Source organism: Artibeus jamaicensis, unplaced genomic scaffold (assembly GCF_021234435.1).
Source record: "Artibeus jamaicensis isolate MK-2021 breed Jamaican fruit bat unplaced genomic scaffold, CSHL_Jam_final contig_1998, whole genome shotgun sequence".
Classification (NCBI taxonomy): Eukaryota; Metazoa; Chordata; class Mammalia; order Chiroptera; family Phyllostomidae; genus Artibeus; species Artibeus jamaicensis.
The window spans coordinates 17,849,364-17,859,656 of NW_026521407.1; the positions used below are offsets into that span (position 1 = coordinate 17,849,364).

At 47.0% G+C, this 10,293-nt stretch overlaps 1 long non-coding RNA gene across 1 annotated transcript; it reads right to left on the reverse strand.

Moving 5' to 3' along the window:
• Positions 1-1,383: 1,383 nt before the first annotated feature.
• Positions 1,384-9,423, reverse strand: LOC119036265 (uncharacterized). Its single transcript, XR_005079962.2, has 3 exons — positions 9,192-9,423; positions 8,746-9,034; positions 1,384-1,662 (listed from the first exon to the last, which is right to left on the reverse strand). It is a non-coding gene; the product is annotated as an uncharacterized LOC119036265 (long non-coding RNA).
• Positions 9,424-10,293: the final 870 nt, after the last annotated feature.

Consider the following 10,293-nt stretch of genomic DNA (forward strand, 5'->3'; position numbering starts at 1 on the left):
GTAGTTTCCAGTGGACAAACGTGGCAGAAAATGGCCCATAATGAAGTACTGTAAGTCCCATAACATTTGGGAAAGGAAGTGAACCCTTCCTGCCCTGTGTCCCACATGCATCATGCCCAGTAGATAGTGTCTCAGTATCACTGGATGCATGTTATCACCATAATTACTAACAAAACAGTGGGAGTAATTATTTGGAAAAATATGTAAATTGTTCCAGTGGAAATTCTACAATTGAGGGTTTCATAAACATCTTAGGAAATTCATTTCCTCCTATAAATAGAATGTAATTTAAAGCCATTGATGTATGTTGCATGTGTGCATTACCTCACATTCACTGTAAATTTCCCCTATTAATATAGAATAAAATTTAGTATGAAAATGATCTTGAACTTCATTTAAAATCACTTAGTTACTGAAGTAACAATAGAAGTTCTTAATGAGGTGGTGTGATATGTTTGACACAAATGTCGGTCAGGGAGAACTTTGAATTGACTTACAAGTATGTTACTAAACTTGCGATTTCAAGCGAGATCTGCCTAAGGATGACAGGTTTGAATGCCCTTATTTCATGGTCTGGTCCTCCACCCGTAGGGCCAGAAACCTGGCTTCAGTAGTTCACAGAGGAAAGCAGCCTTCAGAAGACACACTAACACAAACCAAATTCAAAAGGGGCTGGTATATGAAGTGAGGGTGTGAGTTGACTCCTTTCTAGTGAAAAGCAGTTACCAGTCAGCTTAATAATTTTTATCTGTCAACAGTGTGTTCCTTCTTGAAGGAGGATCTGCTTGGGAGCCCAGATTCTTTATACTACCGCATATTATAATGGAGACACGGTGTAGAATCAAAGCAGTGAGGCTGACATCCAAGTTGAATGGCATCAGGTGTCTTCACTGAACAGGTAGACCTATCAGGTTGGCCAGGTATTCATTTTTGTGGGCAAAAAGCCTCTGTTCATCCCTTTCAGAGATGCCCTCCCCATATTCTTTGTCAAGCTGGAGTACACGTAACTGACTGGGCTTAAGCTTTTCTGTTTACAGCCCCTCCCCAGCTGTGCCTCCCTGAAGTCGAGCCAAAATTGCCAAGTTTGGATTCGGGGTCTTTATAAACAGTCTCTTGGGGCCTGCCTCTTGATGACTGATTGCATTCTGTATATCTGTTCTCTTTCTAAAATTTAAGTGTCTGTGGCCCCATTGTTGTTGGTTCAAAACCTTGGGAGCGTCCTGGGTGAAATCCGAAAATGGCCCCCATACATGGTAGGCAAGGAGAGACGGAAGGGAAAAGCAGTCCACTCCAGAGTGTGGGCAGTGTTGCTAAAGAAAAGGGATTTGTTTGCCCGCGTGCACCAAAGCCCGATCAAATGCAGGCGGGATTTGTAGCTAAGAAAGTAAACGTTTATTTTTAAGGAAGTGGCACCATGAGTCACAGGTGAGCCCTTGCCCAAAGACCTGGCTCTGTGATGGCTTCCAGGAGTGGGTAATACAGAGGGAAAATCCTTGGTCACAGTGACTAAGGCAGGTGGGATCGTGGTCTCCACTGACTGACTGGTACCAGGGGAGGGGGAGTTGATCAGTCCATCTGGGCCTAACGTCAGCGATGGAGTCACTTCATCTGGTTTCGAAAGGATGTGGCCAGTGGAATTGGTTCACTTTTCTGGGTCTGAAACTGAAACACAACTGCAGCTTAGATGTTATCTTTAGTTTGACTGAAACTCTCTGTGGTCAACGGATCTGAGGCTTTGTTCCCAAGATTGTTTAATGCTGACTAGGGCCTCATTGCCCTGAGGGCTTAATGATTAAGGGATTGGGTTTACAAGGGAGAATGAGGCAGGTAAGTCAGGATGCTGGATGAGGCTAATTTGTTTACCTCATTTTGAACTTATTTTTTTCTTATGTTATTGAATTTATTGGCCTGGTGTTGGTTAATGAAATTATACAGGTTTCAGGTGTATAGTTCTATAATACACCATCTGTATATTGTACTGTGCGCTCACCACCCCAAGTCAAGTCTCCTTCCATCACCATTTATTCTCCCCTTTACCCTCTTCTGCGTCCTCCTGCCCACTTTCTGTCTGGTAGTCACCATACTGTTGTCTGTGTCTATGAGTTTTTTTCTCAATGCCTTCACCTTTTTCACCCAGTGCCCCAACTCTCCTCCCCTCTGACAGCTGTCAGTCTGTTCTCTGTAACTATGAGTTTCTATTTTGTTTGTTTGGGTTTTTTTTTTTTTTTTTCATTAGACTCCACATATAAGTGAGATCATATGGTATTTGTCTTCCTCTGACTGGCTCATTGCATTTAGCGTAATACTCTCCAGGTCCATCCATGCTGTGGCAAAAGGTAAGCTTTCATTCTTTCTTAAGGCCAAGTAGTATTCCATCGTGTACATGTACCACAGCTTTCTTAAAATTTTTCACCCAAGCGTATGTTTAGAGAGAAAGTGGGTGGGGAGAGAGAGAGAAACATCAACTGGTTGCCTCCCACACGCACCCCGACAAGGGATGAGCCTGCAACCTAGGTATGTGCTCTGATCAGGAATTGAACCCACAACATTTTGGTGTACAGGATGACACTCCAACCAACTGAGCCATCCAGCCAGGGTAAGGGTTAGAGTTTATCCCAGAAATGCAATGGTGACTCAATACTTAAAAATCAATCGAGGTAAGTCATTACCAGAAAAAAAAAATAGAATCATGAACCATCTTGATAGGTGCATAAAAATAATGAGCTCTGGGAAAGAGCCTTCAAGAAGTAACATCAGATTCATCTTCCCACTAAATTCTGTCTTCCTAATTTGAAGTAATATGTAGGAAAAAACTGGAGTGTGTTTCAGGCCTGGCCTGAGCCATAGGGCCCTGATAACAGGACCCTCTGGCTTTGCATATTGATCCCAGTCTCTGGTTCTGTGTGTCTTTTCCTGATGCTTCCATCTATGAGACAAACAGAAAGAGGCTGGCAAGCAGGTACAATTAAGCAATTAATTATTGTACCAAATGCTCTGGCAGGTACTAGAGAAACAGAGAGGAACCAAGGTCCTAGAAGATTAAGCAGCTCATCAAAGGTCCCACGGTTGATAAATGGCAGGCCTGAGATTTGAACCCAGTCAGTCTGGTTCCAGAATTCATACTCTTACTCTTTCTGCATCACTAACTTTACGTGTACTTAACTAACCGTAATACTAAGCACTTAGCACCCAATAGACATAAGGTACATGTGCTATGAAAGCAGAAGGAGAAGAAATTAATTCTGACGGGGGTGGGGGTTGGGGTAAGTTGATTCTGGAAGGCCCTTAAAGAGAGGTAGCATTTAAACTGGTACTTAAAGGATGAAGATTTGAACTGACAGAAAATGAGTGTGTGAGTCGGGCAGGCTGGGTTATACTGCAGTACCCAAGGTTTAATACAACAAAGACTTCTTCCTCACCCAAAGGCTAATTCAAGTTGGCAGTGTCCAGGGCAGTGGCTCGATGTCATGACTCAGCGAACCAGGCCGCTACCATCTGTGGCCCCTCATTCCATGCATGCTTTCACTATCACTAAGCCGGGGAAGGGCCAAAACCGCCGAGAATTCGCAGGTGCCCTTCAGTGCTTTCAGCCTGGAAGCCACACACACACATCACTGGTGTTCATGGCCCAGTGGTTCTTGCTAAGACCGCACATGGGCTTTTGGGCGATGTGCATATTTACTGCCTCGGGCACTGAGAAAAGGGGGATTCCAGGATGAGGAGCTAGCAGGTGCAAAGACGAAAGGGTAAAAATGCAGGGCAGGCAGGCAGTGGGCAGAAAAAACAGATGTAGGACCCAGCAAGCCTGGGACCTCGCTTCATAGGCATATTAGTTTGCTCAAGCTGTCATAACAAAATTCCACAGACTTGGAAACGGAAACATCAGAAATTTATTTTCATACAGTTCTGGGGGCCAGAAAGTCTGAGATCTCGGTGCTAGCAGGTTGGTTTCTTCCCAGGCCTCTCTGCTTGCCTTGCAGGCGGTCGTCCTCTGAGCACTTGTCCCTCGTATCTCTGTGTGTCTTAATCACCTTTACTCACAGGACACCAGTCAAATTGGATTAGTATCCACCCTAATAGCCTAATTTTAGCTTAATCACCTTCTTAAAGGTTTTTTTGTGTGTTGCGGACTGAATGTTTGTGTCACCCCTGCCCCCAAGTCCACATGCTGAAGCCCTAACCCCTATGTGACTATTTGGAGGTGGGGCCACTAGGAAGTTCTTAAGGTCACATGAGGTCATAGGGATGGAGACTTGGTCTGGGAGGATCCGTGCGTATGAGAAGAGACTAGAAAATGTGCTGACTCCCTCTCTTTCTGGGAACACAGCTTTAACTTCATTGACTGCTTCTTATGGACCCAGTTTTAGATTGTTACAAAAACACAATCTCTGTCCTTTAGAAGTTGGGGTCACAAGGTATATAGACAGATAAAGGTGAACACCCAGCACAGGACAAATTGTGCCAAGTGCAGGATCATCAATATGGTCAAGGAATGCTTCCTGGAGGAAGTGGACTTTGTAGAGAATCCATGATGTGACCAGGTTGAGAGACCTGGCTGCGCTGGAGGGAAAGAATCATGCAGGGGAGCCCTAACTTGTTAAAATTCTTCCTGCCACCTCCCCCTCAGCCAGCCAGCTCCTGAAGGAGTGTGGGAGGCTCCCACCTCCCCAAGGAGGGAAGGAGTGTGGGACAATGTCCTAAGTCAACCTGAGAGCAGGGATTTCCTCTTTCAATCTGTTGCTGAACAGAGTTTGCAGCTGAAGCACCATCTCAAGGAGCAGCTACCATCAGGAGCATGGTCAGGGTCACTTAGGGCACAGCACTAGCACTCAGCCAGCAAGCAAGACTGACTGGGGGCTGGCGTCACCTGCACTGACACTTTCTTGGCTGCCAGACTTGTTCTGGAATGGAAACTTCATTACAGTTCCCTGCAAAGCTGCAGACTTTGGTCTTTGCAATGTCAAGTGTCCCACTGGGTCAGCAGAGCAGCCTGCAGCAGCGAGGGGAGCAAAGAGGTGCCCCCAGCATGGTGTGGGGGTTGCTGAGAGGTAACCCCACTCTTCCTGGATATAGCCAGGGGACCAAGGAGGCATGGGTTGCAGGAATTACTCTTTTTGGTAGCAGCCAGCTGTCCCTTCTTCCCCAACGCACGCGCACACACACTGTTATTTTAGATTCTAACGAGGGCTTAAAACTTTCTCTTCCTTTCACTCATAACTTTTCAGGTTATAATAACTTTGTACTGAAAATACTGTTACCTCACTAGGTGAAATGACCATCTTCTCGGGGAACCAGGGAGCTGAGCAGTGGATGGAGGAGTTCTACCTGCTCTGCTAGTTTGAAATGGAAACCTCTCTGATAAAAACATCAGCAGCTTCATTCCTTTCCCTCTGTGTTAAAAAAGAAAGTATGAATCTATAAGGAATCTTAATCTTCAGAGACCAGTAGAAGTATTTTTATTTTTATTAAGTTTATTGTGGTGACATTGGTTAGTAGGATTGTATGGGTTTCAAGCATACATTTCTAGATACAAGATCTGTACATTGTATTGTGTACCCACCACCCAAAGTCAAACCATCTTCTGCTACCATATATTACTCCGCTTCCATCCCAAGAGCTAGTTTAAAATCACAATAAAGAGAAGCAGGTTTCTTTACAGCAGGGAAGTCCCACTGTGTATGAAGTAAGGTTTTGCTGAGAAAAGTGGAATACGTATGTTCCATGTGTGTTTTTAGGGAGTTGCTATGGTCTGAATGTTTGTTTCTCCCCCAGATTCAAATGCCAAGACCTAACCCCCACAGTTACGGTATTAGGAGGTGGGGCCTTTGGGAGGTCATGAGAGTGGAACCCTCGTGAATGGGATTAGTGTCCTAATAAAAGAGACCCCAAGAGATCTCTTGTCCCTTCTACCACATAAGAACACAACCAGAAGTCTGTGACCAGGAAGACAGTTTGCATCAGAACCCAATCATGCTGGCATTCTGATCTCAGCCTCCAGAACTGTGAAAAATAAATTTCTGTTTATAAGCTACCCAGTCTCTAGTATTTTGTTTATAACCACCCAGACTGACTTAAGACAGGAGTCTTCCCATTAGGGTACAGGATAACTTTCCTCTGACCTTTTCCCATGTAAATTCACTTAAGTGGTTCCTGAAAAGAGAGTTGTAGCCCTGGCTGGCGTGGTTCAGTGGATTGAGTGCTAGCCTGCAAAGCAAAGGATCGCCAGTTCAATTCCTGGTCAGGGCACATGACTGGCTTGCAGCCCAGGTCCCTGGTGGGGGGGGATATGCAAGAGGTGAGCACACATTGATGTTTCTCTCCTCTCTTTTCCTCCCTTCCCCTCTCTCTAAAAATAAAATCTTTTAAAAAATTATAATAAATCTAAAGTGCAAAAAATATAACTGAGTCCTAGGGTCTTAGAGACGTGATCTCAGCCAACAAAAATCCTTCCCACCAATAACAGAAAATCTACCTTGATTTCAAAGCTTGCCAGGAAAGAGCCCTGGCTGATGTAGCTCAGTGGATTGAGCGCTGGTCTGTGAAGCAAAGGGTCTCGGGTTTGATTCCAGGTCAGGGCACATGCCTGGGTTGCAGGCCAGGTCCCCACTAGGGGGCGCATAAGAGGCATCCACACATTGATGTTTCTCTCCCACTCTTTCTCCTTCCCCTCTCTCTAAAAATAAATAAATATTTTTTAAAAAAAGCTTTCCAGGAAAGGTACTGTTGTGGCCTCGCTCCAGGTTGCCCTCATCTTTGCATTCCATGTGCATCTCTCCTGAGCTGCCTCCTTTCCTCAGACACAGTGAAGACCCCCAGCCCTTCCCCAGCCTGTCACTGCCCCTCCCCCAACACACACACCATAGAGCAGACCCCAGCTTCTGGGCTCTCTACAATCCAGACACCTCTACAACTATTCCCTAAAGTCACAGACAAATCCTGTAAGAAAAAGGCCATTGTTGGCCTGTCTGACCCCACCACAGGCCTAGCTTTTTCCCTCTCAGAATGCATGTGCCTGAGATACAACATCAGGGCACATCAAAAAATCCAGACAATCGCTAAAAGTATCAGAAATTCACAGCTTTGATATGCTGTCCACCCACACTCACAGTTACTTTTCACATGAAGTGGCTGTCACTCTCCGTAAGAGATCTCAGGGAGTGAAGTGTTCCGGGTTCCCTAGGGACAATGGGAATCATGTCCTTGCTGTGCAAAGATATACTGGTGATCAAAAATAAAATACGCTGCACCCTCTTTCCTCGTAGGGGCTCATGGCCCAACTGCAGCGCTGCCATTCAAAGTCCAAATGCCCCAGTGCCATATGCTGTTAATCCTCATTTTTATTACATTCTCAGTAACCACTGAGAATCATTCTCAAGTCTTCCAGAACCTCCTTCTAGAAACAGAATTGCCTATTGGCTGTCATTCTCCAGCTCTGATCGACAGCTGACACACAACAGATCCACAGCTGAACGCATGTCTCCTGTGTCACGGCCCTCTTCCAGCACCCCAAGGGCCATAGGAACCTTCTCCTATCTTTAAAGATGCAACTAAACACCACTAAATCTTCCAGAATTCTTTTCTGGTATTCCACCCAGGAGACAGTGAATGCCTGCACTTGGACACTTCCTCTACCCTCCAGGTTTCTATTGTGGCACCTGTGACATGCCATTGGGTTGGTGTATGTGGCTGTCCCACAACTGGACTAGAAGCCACTTGAAGACAGGGACCATGTCTTGAATGTCTTTGTTATCCCCGTGTCTATCAATGTCTGACGCATAGTAGATGCTCAGTAAATGTTTGTTCAATGGAGGAACATATACATGATACAAGAATTCTAAATCCACTCAAGCCACATTAAGATCCCTACTCCTTGCAGTCCTTGCCCAAGTCTAGTTCTTTCTGTAGAAGAGGAAAGCATTTTAGAGAACTGCCCAGATACAGGAGGTGAAAGGCAGCAGACGGAACAGAGCCCTGTGGATGCCCGAGGCCACAGCAGGCTGCCCAGACATGCTCTGAGGTCCACTGTGCATCGTCAGCTAAGTCCCCCAGGCAAAGCTCCTAACTGTGGATGCTCCACCTCCTTCTACCACATCTTACGCCCAGGAGCCCTCCCTGGTTGGGTGCTAGTCATTAAGCCTTGCAACTCAGAGAGTGGCTCTGTGGCTGGTGGGCCTGTCTACTCGGTGTTTCAGTGGGCATAGGAGCCACAGGAGAAAGAAGAGCTGTTCGGCCCAGCACCTCTGCCCCAACCTGTCATTTCGTAGGTAGCTGGAATATGGTGGACACAGGAGGACCCTAAGTGAACTCTCTTAGTTCAAGGAAAAGAAAACTCTCCAACCATTCCTCTTGTTCACATCAAAGTGGTCTTTTGAACTTGAATCTGACTACATCACTCACCTGCTTCAAAGTCTTGAGTTGGCTTCCTCTGGGAAAAATTGGATGACCTTTGAAAGGCATAGGTCGAAGGAGATCTTCATGATCCACCTTTGTTAAGCAACCGTGAACAACTTGCTTCAAACACAACACACTGGCCCACACCTCCACCCCCAGCTGCCTGGGTCTTCTGCCCCTTTCTCTGCAGAAGCCTGTCGTCCTTCAGTCTCAGCTTCAAGGTTCTCTCCCCCTACTCTTCATGGGGAATTGTAGAACTCCTTCCCATTGCCCACTGTACTTTGTTTCTCCCATTGCAGTGAGATCAGTGTCACTGTCTCACTATCTTCCAATGTTGCTTCTCAGTTTCCTTACCTGTAAAATGTGAATAAAAATCTCCTAGTGTTGGTGAAAGGATTGATCCTGAGAAGTGGCAGCAGAGATCTGGGGAAGTGAGCCAGGGAAAGAAAGGAGGGGAATCGGGTTCATTCTGTAGCCCACTGGAGTCCTGGGCAAGTGGAGCCTCTGGGAGAAACAGTGTGGACCACCTTCAGAACAGCCCCACCTGAGAGGGGAGGAAGTTCCTGGTAACAGGCTCTGCACCCTCCAGCAGTTCTGCACAAGCAGTGCTGATTCTTCAGGATCAACAGGCCAGCACAGAAACCTAAACAGATACGGTTGTCATTCCACATGCCAGTCATTTAGACCACAAGAAGTGCACTCCTGCCCACACGCTCCGAAATCCCCAGCATTCCGCGGACACTTCCCAGAGTTGGGTCCCTGCCCACCCCCCAGGGTCCAGGTGACCAGACCACGCTTACCTTCGGGAGAAATGCCATCCTCGGCCTGTACTGCTGGCCTTGGTGTCGGATTGTCATCCTGGATCCTGGAGGAATTCAGAACCAGAACACAAAAGGGAGAAAAACGGACAATGCCGCAAGCGAAAGAGCCCGCGTGCTTCCCTCACGCCCTTAAGTCTAAGGGGAGATGGGGGGACCCGAGGGCGCGGGTTGGGGGCGGCAGCCGCCTGCAGCACCCCTTTACTAGAGCTCGGCTCACGCCCCTGGGAAAGCAGCTGGAATCAGGGCCAGCCAATCAGCGAGCCGTGCCGCGGGCTCATTAGCATGCGCTGTGCTTGCGCCCACCTGCCGCCAGGGGGCTGTGTGTGGCTCTGCCGGGACCCAGCAGAGCCTCAGGTGAGACCTGCGTGTCCCAGACCCGAGACCCACGACCCGTGAGTAGGAGGATCTGTCGCAGAGATCCAGCTTTGGCCCACACCACTAAAGCCTGGAGAAGTGAAAACAGCCTACCACGGGCTTTGGATCCTTGGCTGGCCTGCCACCAAGTCGCTGGATAGTGGTTAGCAAATTACTTAAACTTTCCAAGGAGGTCAGTTTCCTCATCTAAGCAGAGAAAAGGAAATCAGTGGGTGGGAAATGACACCTGCCTGTCAGGTGCTATGAGGACAAAGGGAATAACCGAGTCAGTTGGTAGTGGAGTATAGCTGGCAGTGAAGAACGTTGCTCACCTGCCAGATGGGTTGGTTCCAAACGCCAGATTTGCCACTTCGCTGTAGGAACTCAGGGGGGTTATGGACATTCTGGCCTTCATTTTCCCATTTGACAAATGAGGATAGTGTGCCCTTGTCGTGTGTGTTTTGTTTTGGGGTTTTGGGGGATGCTTGTTTTGGTTTTGGTTTTGGTTTTGAGATTACTGGGCTAATGCTTGTAAAAGCACTCAGAACAGTTAACTGGCACGTGCTGAATGTTAGGTAGACCACAGTTTCTCTTGCCTTGAGACTCTTGCTTAAACATCACATGCCTAGTTTGTTACATACTAGGCTCTGTTACATACATAATCCGAGGTCTGTCCTGTCAGAATAACAAGGGAACTGTTGGAGTAGTAAATGGAGGTGAGGTGTAG